This window comes from Dama dama, chromosome 28, assembly GCF_033118175.1.
Source record: "Dama dama isolate Ldn47 chromosome 28, ASM3311817v1, whole genome shotgun sequence".
Classification (NCBI taxonomy): domain Eukaryota; kingdom Metazoa; phylum Chordata; class Mammalia; order Artiodactyla; family Cervidae; genus Dama; species Dama dama.
In genome coordinates this window covers 42415214-42433323 of record NC_083708.1, presented here as the reverse complement: position 1 = coordinate 42433323, position 18110 = coordinate 42415214, and the positions used below count along the sequence as shown (strand labels likewise).

General features: G+C 41.5%; 1 pseudogene; it reads right to left on the bottom strand.

The window, feature by feature from the left end:
- Positions 1–1659: 1659 nt before the first annotated feature.
- On the bottom strand, positions 1660–17753 carry LOC133048190 (RNA-binding protein with multiple splicing 2-like; annotated as a pseudogene).
- Between the last annotated feature and the right edge of the window lie 357 nt (positions 17754–18110).

The window sequence follows — 18110 nt, the reverse complement described above, 5'->3', positions numbered from 1 at the left end:
AACCCAGGTCTCCCGCATTGCAGGCAGACGCTTTAACCTCTGAGCCATCAGGGAAGCCAAACCCTGGCCTAAAAGAGCAAGTGTGGCTTTGAACACACTCCATGAGGCATTCCACGCCCCTCTGTCCTTATCTTCTATCACATGTCCCGGAGCTCTGTCCAGCCTCACAGAAATGCTTTACTCTTCAAAAAGGTCCTGCCACTATCACCTCAGTGGTATACAAACTGTTCTGCTTGGGACTCTACCTCTCACCACTTCTTTTTCCTGGTTAATGTCTATTTTTCTGTTAGGTGTCAGTTTAGAGGTGTGTTCCTCGGGGAAGTCTTTCTACTCTGCCCACCACCCCCGCCCCCAGCAATGCCCCAAATGTCTCCTCTATGTGCTGCCTTAAAAGTTGTGTTTACAGTTTTTTCTTCTTTATGTGGCACAAATATTTTGCTACACAGGCCACAAAAATACTTTCACTTTTGGTTGGTTTGAATTTGAAAAGAAGGATGAGCCATGGCAGGGGTGGGGTGTGTGGGTGGAGAGAGTGGTAAGCAAAAGGGCAGAGAAAGGGTTTTCTTAACTGGCTGTTGGCCCCTCTGAGGAGGAGGAAACAGAGGACCTCGATTACTGAAATGACCAAGAAAATGTTCTCCCTTGGTTGGGTGATCCTTTCTGTTCAGCCAGGAAGTGAGTGGGGTGGTGAGGGGCGCTGGCTGAAGGGCGCTGGATGGAGCTAGCTGCGGGACTTGGTCCTCACTGAGGTGGGCTGGGTGCAGGGGAAGGGTGTGGGGAGAAGGGCAGGGAATGATGAATCCTTAGTGGTCAGGACCTGTTGCTATGGTGACACAATGTGAGAAGAAAAGGTGCGCTCACATCCACAAATTTAAGTGTCTTAATTCATGCTGGAAAACACGCAGGATTAAACGCTTGGTGTCTTCGAGGTGGAGCTGTGGAAGCAACTTTGGACTGGAGGTCAGGTCTCTGAGTTGGGTCTGGATGTCTTCACAGGTGGCCCTAAAGAATATGCCTACCAATGCAGGAGACTTAAGAGACACGAGTTCAATCCCTGGGTTGGGAAGATCCCCTGGGGGAGGACATGGCAACCCACTCCAGTATTCTTGCCTGGAAAATCCCAAGGACAGAGGAGCCTGGTAGGTTATAGGATTGGCACGGCTGGGTGCAGCACGATCCTGGTGAGAAGACTATGAATCCTACCATGAGGCCTTGGAGACGGACTTGGGGGGGGGGGGGGGCAGTGCAGGGCTAAGGAAGAGGAGAGAACGGAAGAAGGAAACAGTCCACTGAATCAGGCTTGAAATTCAGTCTTAAGAAGCAAGCTGCAGCTCTGTCAGGGCTCGTGCCTGGGAGCAGGGGAAGCTCAGGGCAGCTTCCTCCCGGTGGGGCCGGGGCTTCGCGCTGCGGCGACAAGACTGCAGAACTAACAGAACTGACCAGATTTCCATCCTCGCAGGCGATGTCAGAGGAAGTGTGCCAGCCCCGCCCTGGGCATCAGTTTCTTCGTCCTGAAAATGGGAGAGCGCCGCCTGACCTGTCTTCTCTGAGCAGTGACAGCCGGGCAGGTGAGCGCAGCACGTGAGACGGTGGGGGTCAGCTCCGTGGCGGGCAGAAGGTAGGGGGCCCTGCCCGGCGGAGGATGCGCGCATTGGGGCATCAGGTCTTAGGCGTCCCATACGCTAAAGGGCGCTCTAGAGCGGGGTAGGCGTTGGTGGGATTTGGTGTGGCCATCAGCTTGTTCTTGGCCGTCTTGGTGTTGGCTTTGGCAAACTTGAGCCTCAGGGTCTGCGGGTTCTCAGGATCAAAGCGAATACGGTTCAATGCGTTCTGACGGCTTCTGCTCCGGCCCGGCTGTCACGGATCACAACACCCGCGGGCTGCTCGATGAGAGCTTGGTCAGGGACCCTTCATACCCCGTGAACGCCCCGAAGGGCGGGTAGAGTTCTCTGGGTTTAAAGTCCGCAGGCAAGCTGCGTCCGGACCTCCTCCTCCAGGGTGCGGGGCTTCAGGGTGCTGGGGTGGGAGGGAGCGGGTGGCGAGGGGAAGGGAACGCGGCGCGGGGCGGCGCGGGGCGGCGGGGAGGCGGGAAGGGGCACAGTGAGCGGTGCGCTCCCGGGGTACGGAGCGGGGTGGTGGCGGGGGGCAGCTCTGGTTGGAGTCGCAGCGAGTTTGGCGGGTGTGGGAGGCGGGGAGGGGATGCGGCGGGGGAGGCCCTGGGAGCCCGAGCCGAGCCAGAGCGCCTGCCGGCGAGTCGTCTTCTTTTTTTGAATTTAAAACCAAAATGTTTATTGGAGTGCTGTACAGAAAAGTTTCCAATCATAAAACGCATATTACAAATCACTAGAGGAAACGAAAGCCCATAACGTTGGCGTGCCTCTTAAAAATTACCGACAGATCTCTGAAATGTGTTTATGGACAGCCGGGCGCTTGAAGCTGAGTCCGCTAGCCTGTTGTGCTGATGAGCCCTTTGGGGTCGGAATTAATTGCGTTGGCTGAGTCTTACCTTTATTTCATTACTGAATGGTAATGGCCTTTGTGCTGATCTGTGTTCCACAAAATACTGAATTCTTCTGGTCAGCACTGAGCCTTTACTCACTAGGGCCTAGGGCCGGACAGCTAGTGAGTGAGTAAGCTTTGGTCAGCTATTTATTGGTGAGATAATGAATGAATGAACCCAGAATTGTCATCCAGATCTATATCAGAAGAAGGCTTGGAAACGGAGGTAAATAGTTTAAACTTCATCCTCCAGACCAGCATTTTTCAAACTGTACTTTATGATCTATTAGTGGTTTGCAAGATCAGTTTGTTGTTGTTCAGTGACTAAGTTGTGTCCAACTCTTTGTGACTCCAGGAACTGCAGCACACCAGGCTTTCCTGTCCTTCACTCTCTCCCTGAGTTTGCTTAAACTCATGTCCATTGAGTCAGTGATGCCATCCAACCATCTCATCCTCTGTCGTCCCCTTCTCCTGCCTTCAATCTTTCCCAGCATCAGGGTCTTTTCCAATGAGTCAGCTCTTCGCATGAGGTAGCCAAAGGATTGGAGCTTCAGCATCAGTCCTTCCAATGAATATTCAGGGTTGATTTCCTTTAGGATGGACTGGTTTGATCTCCTTGCTGTTCGAGGGACTCTCAAGAGTCTTCTTCAGCACTACAGTTTGGAATCAATAATTTCTGTGTGTGTGAAATTGAATTTTATAGAACAGAAGAATCGAATAGAATAGGAAATATCAGAGTGCATCACAAGAATTAAGGGTAAGTTTGCTCCATAAAATTTTTACTTCAGTCATGCATATATATGCACATCGTGAATTAGTATGTGTGCCTTGTGCTGTGAGTATTGCTTCCAGTTGGTTATGTAAAGAAGGTTCTAAAGTTCCTGCTGTAACCACAGGGGAGCCATTTTGAAGGGTTTCAATTAAGGATGTGATATGATCAGGTTTGTGGTTTGGGAAACTTTCTCAGACCACGGCATGAAGCGGTTTTTGACCAGTATTGGTGGTGACGGGAGCATCTGAAAAGCTACTGCAGCAATTGAGAAATTACAAGAAAGATGATGGTATGGGATGGAAAGGAGTGGGTGAAAAGGAGAAATAATGACTGATTGGAGGGAAGGCGTTGGTCAGTGGGGATTGAGGTTTAAGATCTGTTACTATGGGCTTGATCTGGAACGCCATAATTTAGATAATGGGTACATCACAAAGACAATGTCAATTCAGTGGGAGGGAAATCAAAGTACTAACTTTTGAGTTGAATTGACGGATCCATTTAGTCAGAATAATTAGCCCACATTGATATGAATTGCTCTGGATGCTATATATATAGTAACTGATGGGCTAGATTGTCCCATGTATACATTACCATGTATAAACTAGCAAGCTCAGTGGGCCTTCCCTGGTGGCTCAGAGGAAAGAATCTGCCTGCTATGCAGGAGACATGAGTTTAGTCGCTGGGTTGGGAGGATCCTCTAGCGAAGGAAATGGCAACCCACTCCAGTATTCTTGCCTGGGAAAGTCCATGGACAGAGGAGCCTGGCAAACTACAGTTCATGGGATCACAAAAGGGTCAGACACAACTTAGCAACTAAACAACAGCCAGCCAGGTCAGTAGTGTTTGAATCCGGTTGCTTAAATATCTAAGCTACTTTTATTATGCTTTCACAGTGTGTGAAATTATATTTTTGAGTGGGAAAATCAACCTACACAGCCTATTGCTTATGAGTAATATAGTTTACTCACCTACCTTAAATCCTTTTCTGGAATCATATAAATATGAAGAAAAAAATCCAGTACTCTATAATTTTTTTCTGTTTCTTTATGTAAGAATTATGCCTTCTCTTGCAAAGTCTTTATTCAGCTGGATAAATTATATAATATTCTCAATTCGCTACAATGGGCAGTGCTTAACTTGGGTGGTATGTGGATCACCATATTTTAGTTGCAGGACAGGACTGTTTCCAAGCAGTTTGAATGTAAATCAGGTATTCGTGTTGTCCTGATTAGTTATTTAGGCCAAGATTCAGGATTAAGGAACAGAGGAATAATGCTGGACTAAGGCACAGCCAAGAAAGGAGACAAAAATAAAATGTATTCATTTTTATGCATTAGATTAGTAAGCTAATAAAATAATTATTAAAGGCCCACATTAAAGCAGCAACTTTTAAATTTTGACCCCAATCATTTAATATTTATTAGTTTTATGTGTTGCACTCCTCAAGCATGTTTCAGGTCCCATGTAGCCCTGAGACCTGCTTATTAACTGAATGAAGGATGTATTTATTAATAATAACAGTGTTGCCCATCAATAGACAATTGGCTTAAGAAGGTGTGATGATATGTGTGTGTGTGTAATGGAATATTACTCAGCCATAAGAAGAATTAAATATTGCCATTTGGAACGACATGGATAGACTTAAAGAACATTATGGTTAGTGAAATGTCAGACAGAGAAAGATACTTTGTGATATCACTTATATGTGGAATCTAAAAAATAATAATAATAATGAATCCGTAAACAAACAGATTCAGACATAGGAAACAAATTTATGGTATCAAAGGTGAGGAGGAGGGACAAATTAGGAGCATGGGATTAATACATACAATCTACTAAACATAAAACAGATAAGCAACAAAGATTTACTTTATAGCACAGGGGATTATGCTCAATATCTTATAATAATCTATAATGGAATATAATCTGCAAAAAATAGGAATCACTGTACTTACATGATATTGTAAATCAACTTACATGATATTGTAAATCTTACATGATATTGTAAATTACATGATATTGTAAATCAACTATACTTCAATAATGATAAATAAAATGTATTTTCGAGCTCTTAAAAAAATTCCATTGTTAACTTCCAATTACCACTAAATGCTTTTTATAACTAAAATTAAGGCCATTAGCTAAAAGGTACAATTGTAAAGTTAGATGAGTTCTAGAAAAGGATAATGAAATGTAAATTATGTTGTTCCTCAAAGTTGAAACTCCAGAAGGCTACACATTTGTTAAATAATAATGTAATTACTTGAAGCATCAATAAAACTCTTTGGTGTTTGTCTTTAAAACCAGTTAAAAAAAAACGTAGAAGAAAAATAATTCACATTACTTTATAATTATAGCTAATTTCTATCACCCCTTCTACTGGAAAAAATATGTATTTGGATCATTTAGTTTATTATATTTGCTTTTGAATAACTTGTGGTTTTATTTTTTTAAAAAGTCCTTGAAGAATAAATTTGTAGCCATTAAAGGTAATGTCATGAAATAAGCATGACATAGGATCATTGTAATAAACTAAATCTCCATATTGAGAAATCTTTTCAAAAAATTTTATTGACCTATAGTTGATTTACAATGTTGTGTTAATTTCTGATGTACAGCAAAGTGAGTTATATGTATGTATATTCTTTTCTATTGTTATTTATCACAGAACTAAATATAGTTATCTGTGCTGTATAGTAGGACTTTCTTGTTTATCCATCATATATATAATAGCTTGCATCTGCTAATCCCAAACTCCTAACCTGTTCGTCCCTCACTTACTTTCCCCTTGACAAACACAAGTCTATTCTCCGTCTTTGAGTCTGTTTCTGTCTCATAGATAGGTTCATTTGTATTGTATTTTAGATTTCACTTATAAGTGATGTCATATGATATTTGTCTTTCTTCTTCTGACTTACTTGTTCTTACTTTTCTCTTCCTGCCTTCAATCTTTCTCAGCATCAGGGTCTTTTCCAATGAGTCAGTTCTTCGCATCAGGTGGCCAAAGGATTGGAGCTTCAACTTCAGCATCCATCCTTCCAAGAATATTCAGGATTGTTTTCCTTTAGGATTGACTGCTTTGATCTCCTTGCAGTCCAAGGCACTCTCAGAGTCTTCTCCAGTGCCACAGTTCAAAAGCATCAATTCTTCAGCACTCAGCCTTCTTTATGGTCCAACTCTCACATCCATACATGACTACTGGAAAAACCATAGCTTTGACTATACAGACCTTTATTAGCTACTAAAGTAATGTCTTTGCTTTTTAATACACTGTCTAGATTTGTCATTGCTTTTTGTCCAAGGAACAAACGTCTTTTAATTTCATGGCAGCAGTCACCATCTGCAGTGATCTGCACAACAGAGGATGAGGTGGTTGAATGGTTGGAGCCCAAGAAAATAAAGTCTCTCACTGTTTCCATTTTTTTTCACCATCTATTTGCCATGAAGTGATGGGATTGGATGCCATTATCTTTGTTTTTTGAATATTGAGTTTTAAGCCAGCTTTTTCACTCTTTTCTTTCACTTTCATCAGGAGGCTCTTTAGTTCCTCTTCACTTTCTGCCATAAGGGTGGTGTCATCTGCATATCTGAGATTATTGATATTTCTCCCAGCAATCTTGATTCCAGCTTGTGCTTCCTCCAACCTGAGATTTCGCATGATGTACTCTGCATATAAGTTAAATAAGCAGGGTGACAGTATTCAGTCTTATTATACTCCTTTCCCAATTTGGAACCAGTCCGTTGTTTCATGTCCAGTTCTAACTGTTGCTTCTTGACCTGCACACAGATTTCTCAGGAGGCAGGTAATGTGGTCTGGTATTCCCATCTCTTCAAAGGCTTTAGCATAGTCAATGAAGCAGAAGTAGGTGTTCTTCTGGAATTCTCTTGCTTTCTCTATGATCCAACAGATGTTGGCAGTTTGATCTCTGGTTCCCTTGCCTTTTCTAAATCCAGCTTGAGTCCATGTACTATTGAAGCCTAGCTTGGAGAATTTTGAGCATTACTTTGCTAGCATGTGAAATGAGTGCAATTGTGCAGTAGTTTGAACATTCTTTGGCATTGCCTTTCTTTGGGATTGGAATGAAAACTGACGTTTTCCAGTCCTGTGGCCACCGTTGAGTTTTCCAAATTTGCTGGCATATTGAGTGCATAACTTTCACAGCATCATCTTTTAGAATTTTAAATAGCTCAGCTGGAATTCTATCACCTCCACTAGCTTTGTTCATAGTGATGCTACCTAAGGCCCACTTGATTTTGCACTCTAAAATGTCTGGCTCTAGGACAGTGATCATACCATCATGGTTATCTGGGTCATTAAGATCTTTTTTGTATAGTTCTTCTGTGTATTCTTGCCACCTCTTCTTAATATTTTCTGCTTCTCTTAGGCCCATACTGTTTCTGTCCTTTATTGTGCCCATCTTTGCGTGAAATGTTCCCTTGGTCTCTCTAATTTTCTTGAAGAGTTCTCTAGTCTTTCCCATTCTATTGTTTTCCTCTAGTTCTTTACATTGTTCATTTAGGAAGACTTTCTCATCTCTCCTTGCTATTCTTTGGAACTCTGCATTCAATGGGTATATCTTTCCTTTTCTCCTTTGTCTTTAGCTTCTCTTCTTTTCCCAGCTATTTGTAAGGCCTCCTCAGACAACCATTTTGCCTTAGCATTTCTTTTTCTTGGGGATGGTTTTGATCACCTCCTTCTGTATAATGTTATGAACCTCCTTCCACAGTCCTTCAGGCACTCTGTCTATCAGATCTAATCCCTTGAATCTATTTGTCATTTCCACTGTATAATCATAAGGGGTTTGATTTAGGTCATATCTGAATGGCCTATGGTTTTCCCTACTTTCTTCAATTTAAGTTTGAATTTGGCAGTAAGGAGTTCATGATCTGAGCCACAGCCAGCTCCTGATCTTGTTTTGGCTGACTCTATAGATTCTCCGTCTTCGATGGAAAAGAATATAATCAATCTGATTTTGGTATTGACCCACTGGTGATGTCTCTTGTATTGTTGGAATAGAGTGTTTGCTATGACTAGTGCATTCTCTTGGCAAAACTCTGTTGGCCTTTGACTTGCTTCATTTTGTACTTCAAGGCCAAACTTGCCTGTTACTCTAGGTATCTCTTGACTTCTTACTTTGCATTCCAGTCCCCTGTGATGAAAAGGACTTTTTTTTTTTTTTTTTTTCCGGTGTTAGTTCTAGAAGGTCTTGAAGGTCTTCATAGAACCATTCAACTTCAGCTTCTTCAGCATTACTGGTTGGGGCATAGACTTGGATTACTGTGATACTGAATGGTTTGCCTTGGAAAGAAGCAGAGATCATTCTGTCATTTTTGAGACTGCAACCAAATACTGCATTTTGGACTCTTTTGTTGGCTATGAGGGCTACTCCATTCCTTTTAAGGGATTCTTGTCCACAGTAGTAGATATAGTGGTCATGTGAATTAAATTTGCCCATTCCTGTCCATTTTAGTTCACTGACTCCTCAAATGTCAATGTTCACTCTTGCCATCTCCTGTTTGACCACTTCCCATTTACCTTGATTCTTGATCCTAACATTCCAAGTTCCTACGCAATATTGTTCTTTACAGCATCGGACTTTACTCTCACTATTAGACACATCCACAACTGGGCGCTTTTTCCGCTTTGGCTCAGCCCCTTCATTCTTTCTGGAGCTATTTCTCCACTCTTCTCCAGTAGTATATTGGGCACCTATCGACCTGGGGACTTTATCTTTCAGTGTCATATCTTTTTGCCTTTTTGTACAGTTCATGAGGTTGTCAAGGCAAGAATGCTGAAGTGGTTTGCCACTGCCTTCTCCAGTGGACCACGTTTTGTCAGAACTCTCCATCATGACCCCCTCATCTTGGGTGGCCCTACATAGCATGGCTCATAGTTTCATTGGATTAGACAAGGTTGTGGTTCATGTGATCAGTTTGGTTAGTTTTTTGTGATTGTGGTTTTAAACTAACCAAATAAAATCTTAATTCAGATAATTTTTTCATCTGTGAAATTTGATGGTAAGCTACCTAAGGACAGGAACTGTCAGTCTGACTTGTAAGGCAGTGATGAACTCCTAAATCTTACTCTAGAATAAAAATTTTTTTAAGATAATTTATTATTTAAAGAAGAACAATAGAAATGGAATGAGAGGTTTATGACATATTTTAAAGTAAAATATGTGACAATAGCATAAAGGAAGAGAGATGGGAAATGGAAGGACAGAAAGGATAGTACAATAAACAACAATATACTCTTCACTCTGATTCATCAAACTGTAAAAATTTGCCACTTTTATATCTGTTTATCTATCATCTTTATTCAACATTATTTTTGTTGAATTATTTGAAAATATTGTGCTGTCAAGACACTTTTACCTATAAATACTTCAACATGTCTCCTAAGCAAAAGAATAATCTCCTACATAACCACAGTATAATTACAACACTGAAAATTCAGCATTGATATGACGTCATTATCTAACATAAATCTATATTCAAACATCCCCAATTGTCCATAGATCACATTTTTTTTAACTTTATTTATTTTTAATTGAAGGATAATTGCTTCACAATATTGTGCTGGCTTCTGCCATACATGAACATGAACCAGCCACAGGTATACACATGTCTCCTCCCTTCTGAACTCCCCTCCCACCTCCCTCCCCATCCCACCCGTCTAGATTATCACAGAACTCCAGTTTGAGTTCCCTGGGTCATATGGGAAATTCCCACTGGCTGTCTATTTTACATATGGTAGCATATATGTTTCCATGCTCCTCTCTCCTTTCATTCCACCCTCTCCTTCCCCCATCCCCCATGTCCGTAAGTCTGTCCCCTACGTGTGCATAGACCACATGTTTGAAATCCAAAGTTGAGAACCCCTTCTAGAAAGAATTTCTCTACCACTGGAATTCTATCTTTCAGCTTCTTATCTGCCATATTCCTGCACCACACACACACAGAAAACAAACTCTTGGTTTGTGCTCATCTCTGCTGAATTTCAGGTCAGCTGTCTTTTCTGTGATGTTTCCAAGCCAGCTGATCATTTGTATCTATTTTTGAGACTTTTAATATGTATTTGGGTAATTCTTGGGTGAAAGTCCACTTCTCCCACGAGACTGATTCATAAGGATAGTAATTATCTCCCCCAGTTCCAAATATATTTCCAAGGGCAAATGTTCGGCCCATAATTGACATTCAAAAGACAGTTTTGGAATGAATGAAAATATATTAAGTGTTTAAGACGGACGAACACACGTATCGTCTTTATATCTCTCTGCATCCCATAGCATCGGCCCTCAATGGGAGTTTAATAGATCTTTGTAAAGTGAAAATATTCAGCACTGTAGCTGCAAGTATTCTTTGACTGTTCCTTTGCTGTTGTTTATTTGCTAAGTCGTGTCCACCTCTCTTGTGACCCCATGGACAAAGGAGCCTTTTCCAGGGGATCTTCCTGACCCAGGGAGTGAACCCGAGTCTCCTGCTTGGCAGGCAGATTCTTTACCACTGAACCACCTGGGCAGCAACTGTTCTCTGGTACTTTCCTTGGATATTTAATAACATTTAAAGAGCAGAAGAGGTATACAAGGAATGCTGAAATTGATCTTCAATTCAGTACACCAAGATGTAGGATTTTAGTAACTATGGGGAGAATCATTGCTATGACAATGGAAGAATAAATGTTTCATAATTCTGATATAGCCCCATAAAACTATAATTTATTATGCACTTATTAAGTGTCAAACACTGTGCTAATTACTTTATATGCATTTAAATTTTTTATTACTATATTTAAAAGTAAGGCTTACTGAGGTATACTTGACATTCAGAAATTCATACCTTTTGGTGTACAGTTCCATGAATTTTGACAAATGCCATAGTTATGTCACTAATTACCATTACAATCATGATACAGAATATGAATATTTCCATCACCCCCAAAATCCTCTTATGTCCCCTATTACACACATTATTTAATCCTCATAATTACTTTAGTGTTTCTCCCCTCACCTTTTTTTTAGAGAAGAAAAACTGAGGCTAAGAGTAGTTGAGTAATTTATTCAGAGTTGCATAATTAGTAGTAAGTGGCAGAGCTTGGACTCCAGCCAAGGTCTGTCTGACTCTAAATCTCACAATTTAAATACGCCACCCTGCCATTACTACTTTGTTGTATTCAGTTTGTTCAACAAATGTATTTCCCATTTTGTTACACAATGGCCATAGAGCTGTAACAAGAGAAAAATAAACTGACCCTTTCAAAAATACTAAGAATAGGGTAAATGAATTACAAGATAAATTTTGTGTCAAATTAGAGGCATACACTTTATTCCACAAGATTAAAAGTGAGTAAATGTTCGGTTCATTGATATGGAACTAGATATTTTAGTAGTTGTGAGTTTTAACTTTACTTCATAACTAAGGACTCCTTTAGCCACTTGAATCTAGAAATATCCTAGGATAAACTTTGGGAGTTCATTGCCGCCCGACACGTCAGACCCAGACAGTTCCTATCATCAGGTAGCTTGCCATTGAATTTCACAAATAAAATAATTACCTGCATTATAGTTTTCTTTAGAGTTCTGACATGATGCATCTTTAGCCTAAGTCGGCTGCAAAGTGTTTTACTATATTAGATAAATTAAAAATTTACTTTAAAATAATTTTAATAGAAGGAACAGGAAATCCTCAAAGTGGCCTTAATATAATAAACATTTTGTGTTTCTACTATATTAGAAAGAATTGAAATTAGTGTTCAATTTAACTACTAAATTTGGGGACAGTTTTTTATGCAAAAAGAGTCAACAGAAAATTGATACAGATACGAGAGTTCTGAAGTTTGGTCTGTTCAAGTATGAAGATCAAGCCCTATTTTTGAAATCTCCAAACTACAAAATTAGCTGCATTTTTTAAAGCCAGTTGTTTAAAATTCAGAATGTATTGCCTCATAGAAATAGATGCATTTTCTTATTAAGTAGTTTGGACATAATGGAATCTTTATATGGTCCTTCAGGATTTTTCCATCGCCTACATTCATTGTGTGTCTTTGAGGTTAAGAAACAAAAGGTGTTCACAACTGAGTTGGCTGTTTATTGAAACTTGTGCCTGGTCACTGATTTTTTTTAACAAATATTTTAAGACAATAACCTAGTGGCTTAAAACTGTACTGTTTATTTGGCTCATGAATCTGCTGGGCAGTTGTGGTCTGGGACGGCCTTAGCTGATCTCCAGTGGGCTCTTTTCGTGTGTCAGAGATCAGGTCGTGGCTTGACTAGGAGTGGCTGGTCCCAGACAATCTCACTCATTTTTCTGATGGTTGGGGGTGATGGGTTTGACTTAGCCATACATCTCTCATCATCCTGCAGGCTAGTTCAGGTATGTTCATAAGCAGCAAGATTCCAAGAGAAGCAAGGAACTGAGCCTTGAAGTGCATGCATGCATGCTAAGTTGCTTCTGTCGTGTCCAACTCTTTTCGACCCTATGGACCGTAGCCATCCAAGCTCCTTTGTCCATGGGATTCTCCAGGCAGTAACACTGGAGTGGGTTACCGTGCTCTGCTCCAGGGGATCTTTGGGACCCAAGAAAGTGCAAGCTCATGTCAAATATTGCTTGCATCACATGTGCTAATGTTTCATTTGCCAAAATAAGTCAATGACTAACCTAGGTTGAAGGAGTGAGTAAATGGATTCTACTCCTTTATGGGAAGAGATGAGAATTATGGGCAATTTTTTTTACAATTAACTACAATGTCAACTTAAATTGAGATAGAAAATATCACAGAAGGCTAAAGAAAGAAAAAAAAATCAGTGTAAGTTAGAGGGAGTTGGCCTCTTGGCCTTATTCTCTGTTGGAAAATGAGGGGAGATGTTAAATGGACCTGAGATTGCTGGAGAGACAAGGAGTACAAAGGGCATTATAATATATATAGAAGACCCAGCCTCTATCTATCTATTAAATCTTGAAGGTAGACATCACATGAGCTTGCCATAGGGATAGATACACTCTGCCCTTAGGCAACCTCCTATCTCTTTTTCTATTTATTTATTTTTAATTGAAGGATGTTGTGTTGGTTTCTGCCATAGAACAGCATGAATCAGCCATAAGTATACATATGTCCCCTCCCTCTTGAACTTCCCTCCCACTCCCCACCCCATCCCACCCCTCTAGGTCATCACAGAGCACTGAGCTGAGCTCCCTGTGTTATACAACAACTTCCCACCAGCTGTCTAGTTTACATATGGTAATGTATATGTTTCAATGCTACTCTCTCAATTCATCCCCTCCTCCTTGCCCCGCTGTGTGCACGAGCCTGTTCTCTATGTCTGCATCTCTGTTCCTGCCCCTCCTATCTCTTTAACTGCTCTATCTGGCCTCTGTTGTGTGTGGGCTTCCCCTTACCTGAAAAGCACATGAATGTCAGTGTTACTCAGGGGTTTGTCCTTGATCCTCACTTATCCTTATTTCACACAGTTGCCCAAGGTAATTTCATCTGATTTCATGATATCAGCTCTCACCTGTTCAAGCTCCCACCTGTTCACTGATGATGTCCGAATCTACGTGTGTAGCCCTGACCTGTGGCCTCCAGAACCATATTTTTCAATGAAATTCTTAGACATCTGTGTCTATACAGCCTCAAATCACTTCAGCCTCAATATGTTCAAAACCAAATTTATTTTCATGCCCTGATCTTTCTCCTGCTTTCCTGTTTTTAGTTAATGGTTTCACCTTTATCCATTTACCTAAGCTGGAAATCTAACCTCATTATCATACTCGATGACTTCTTTTTTTTTCACTACCATTCCTGGTGATTCCATCTCCTACGTGGTTTTGTATTCATCCCCTCCTGTCTGTGTCCACCCCATTGACTTGGTGGGAGCGCCCATCACCTCTCCCCTGACCCCTGACCTCTTGCTGTGTCCTCTTAACTGGCCTTCCTTAAATAGTTGCCCCTCTCTAGCTTCTCCCTATCCCGTTCCATGCAGGGAACACTTCATGAGGCCCAAGTTTGCTCATGTCACTCTTCTTAAAAATGTAAGCTGAGTCCCTATCACCTACAAAGCCAAGTCCCCGTTCCTTAAAAGCATGGCTTACCAAGTGCTTAGCAATCTGGCCCCACCTGATCTTAATAACATCATCAGCTGCCATCCTGCTCCACCCCATCCCCTTTTATCCAACCTCACTGAACTTCTCACTATTTCCCACCAACACATGCCCTTTCACAACACTGGGCCTTGGCCCATGTTGTTTACTCTTTCTGGATTGCCAGCCTTCTTTTCTCCTTCTGATAAATTCTTATTCATCAGCACAGCTCATCAACCTGTCACCTCCCTGCTGATGACTTCCCTGAGCCATCTAGAATTAGTCACTTTTTTCTGTGTTCCCATAGCCTTTTGCCCTTTCCTTTGGCAGTGACCATCTTTCATGCTTTTGGCTGCCTAGATTCTTCTGAGTACCTGTGTTATCTTTGGCAATTTTTTAGCCACATGAATTTCATGTCTCTGAAGTTGTTGTTCAGTCACTCAGTTATGTCTGACTCTTTGTGACCCTATGGACTGCAGCTAGGCTTCCCTGTCCTTCACTATCTCCCAGAGTTTGCGCAGACTCATGTCAATTGAGTTGATGATGCCATCCAACCATCTCATCTTCTGTTACTCTGTTCTCCTGCCTTCAATCTTTCCCAGCCAGAAAACTCAAATTTCCCTTGCAGCTAGGCAGTCATTAGATGATCTGAGCTCTCTGATCAGATGTACCTGCATAGGACTTCTTTTTTTTTTCAAAGAAGTTAGCATTAGTGTGTAAGAGGGTGAGTCTTGGTCTTCAGTCAAGAGTGATCAGAACAGGCCTTTGATTCTTGGCATGGCAGTAGCAGAGCTGCCTGTGTGTAGCCCCTACTGCTGAGAGGTGATTAGAGTGGTGTTTGTGAGACCAGCTATCAGGGGCAGCTGAGCATGTTTGGACTTCAGAGTCTGGCTCTCTGGCTTGTGGGATATTCTGTGAGCTGTCTAACATGCCATGATAAGTTAATTTATTGCTTAAAGAAGCCTAAGTGGATCTGTTTTTGCAATGACTAGAAAACAGTGAAACACTTTGCTTAGAACACATGAAGTTTTATTGTACAAGTCGTATTTTATCAAATTGTATTTACGTGTCTATTTCTCTGACCAGGTGAATTGTAAGTACTATATCTTAGACTTCCATGTGTGGTTCTAATTTCTTACATCATTCACATAATAAATATATATTGGGTTCCAACTCTGTGCCATGCACTGTGCTAGTCACTGGGGATATCGTAGGAAACAAGACCCATGTGATCTTCGCTCTCGCAAAGTACACAGTCTACAAGACCTGTGCCTGAAACATTCTAGGTGTTTAAGTTGATATACCAATTCATTTCATTAATTATTTCAATGAATAGATATTTATATTTTGAAAATGTGAGTAATATTCTTAAGTTGCTCTCAGGCTAATAGGAGACACATATGTAAACAAATAATGCCATGTACTATGAACAGAAGCTTCCCTAGTGTCTCAGATAGTAAAGAGTCTGCCTGCATTGTGGGAGACACGGGTTTGATACCTAGGTCGGGAAGATCCCCTGGAGAAGGGAATGGCTGCCCACTCCAGTATGCTTGTCTGGAAAATCCTATGGACACAGGAAGCCTGGTGGGCCCCGATCCATGGGGTTGCAAAGAGTTGGACACGACTGAGCAACTAACACACACACACACACACACACACACACACACACACACACATTCTATGAACAGAACTGAAATATATTCCAGATTCCCTGGTGGTACAAAGAACAGGTAGCATGAAGAGTTCTGCTTGGAAGAGTCACAAATGAAAGAATGAATTACTGAGCTTGTAAATATATGAGCAAATGTGCATGAGGTGTCATTTTTTCCTCTTCCCCTTTTCTTGCTGATCCCTTTGCCTTTTAAGATTCAACTCAAGGGCTATTTTTATAATAAACCTTTACTGACTGCTCCTCTTCCTCCCTCCCAAACTGGCAAGCTGGGTTAGTAATGTTTCCAAACTCCTTTAATGCCTGGCACACACCTCTGCTACTTCTCTTACCCTTTGATGTATATCATCTATGTGTCTGTCAGTCACCCTTCCTCTCCCTGCATGCAAGTCAAGGCCCAGCACATAATTAGTACTCAGTGAATTCAGTAAATGTTTCTTGAGGAAATATAAATTAAAACTGCAATGAGACAACACTACCCCTCCATCCAAATGGCTACAGTGAAAAAAACTTGATAATATCAAGTGTTGATAAAAATATAGAAAAACTGGAAGCTTTAAACATTCCTGAAAGGAGAATAAATTGATACAACCATTTTGGAAAATATTTTGGCAAATCAGCTGAAGCTGAACAGCTGTCCACTGTATAACCCAGTGGGTGAACTCTTGGGTACATACCCAAAAGAAATGAATGGTTATATAGAATAGGTTCATACCAGCTTTATTAATAATAGCCCCAAACTGGAAACACCTATATGTCCATCCACAGTAGAATAGACAAATGACTTGTGGTATAGTTATATCATAAGTGTAAACATTTTATACCCCAACTACATAAATATGTGAAAATTTTAGTTATATACTTAATGGTTTGTGCTTTTTTTCTTTTTTTTACTATATGTAGAATTTTTTGTTGTTGTTTTTTAGTTGTTAACTTGTGTCCGACTTTTTGTGACCCCGTGGACTGTAGACTGCCAGGCTCCTCTGTCATGGCATTTCCCAGGCAAGAATACTGGAATGGTTTGCCTCTTCCTTCTCCAGGGGATCTTACCAGCCCAGAAATCAAACCTGTGTCTTCTGCATTGCAGGCAGATTCTTTACCTCTGAGCCACCATGGAAGGAAGCCCTTATATGTAGGATTACATCAATAAAAATATAAACTTAAAAATAATTCAATAAAAATTAATGTTCCTTGAGTGATTGAGTAAATGAATGAATGAATTAGCTGGATCTTCAAAGAGAAAAGAAAGGAGAAAGTATTACTGTGTAAGAGGAACTTAGACGGCACTGAGTTTTAAAGTAGTATTTGGTTCTTGAAATCTTTATATTCTAGTAATGCCTCAAATGAAATGTTCATGGAGGTTTTTTGCTTAGATATTAGTTCCCTTTGCTATTTAACCACAATTGTGAGGTTAAAAAATGAAGTCATTAGCAGTAAAACAGTTGTCTGGAGAGGCCTGTGGGACTGGTGTTTAGATCACAGTGAGGGATCTTTGAAGTTCTAGGGAACTGGGGAATATGGCTCATTCCCTTCTGTTTTCTATCCTTTTGTGTTTTATGAGGTGCAAGTACAGATTAATTATGCAAACTCTTGAAGGGAGAGGAGAGCAGTTGACACCTGTGATTACAAACAGGAACAGAAGCCACCCAGCACATGACATTGCCCAAGACACCTGAAGGTCAGAGTAGAATAGTCCTAATTGCCTGGCAGCCCGGCCCTGGGATGCGCCTCTCCCATCCTTCTTCAGGCGGGGTTCGTGGCTAAGCCATTCTTCGTGCTAGCCTTGGACAGGCCAAGAGTGACCAACAACTCCGCCGACGACCTACGGCACGTGCACCGGAGGAGATGTCAAAACCCGACCCAGCTCTGGCTCCCACAACAGAACAGAGGATGCCCACAGAGAGGCGGGCGGTTCCCAAGGTTTCCAGTAGGTGTCGCTGTGCCGCGGCCGCCGCACTCCCCGAGGTCCGGGACGAGGGGGCGTGTCCTCCATACCTGCGGCTCCGGGCGAGCGCCCCACCTGGGCTCCCGCCGCGCGCCTCCTGCGCCGTGGGGGAGGCGCCCTGCTGCAGACCCGCGACGAGGGGCGGGGTC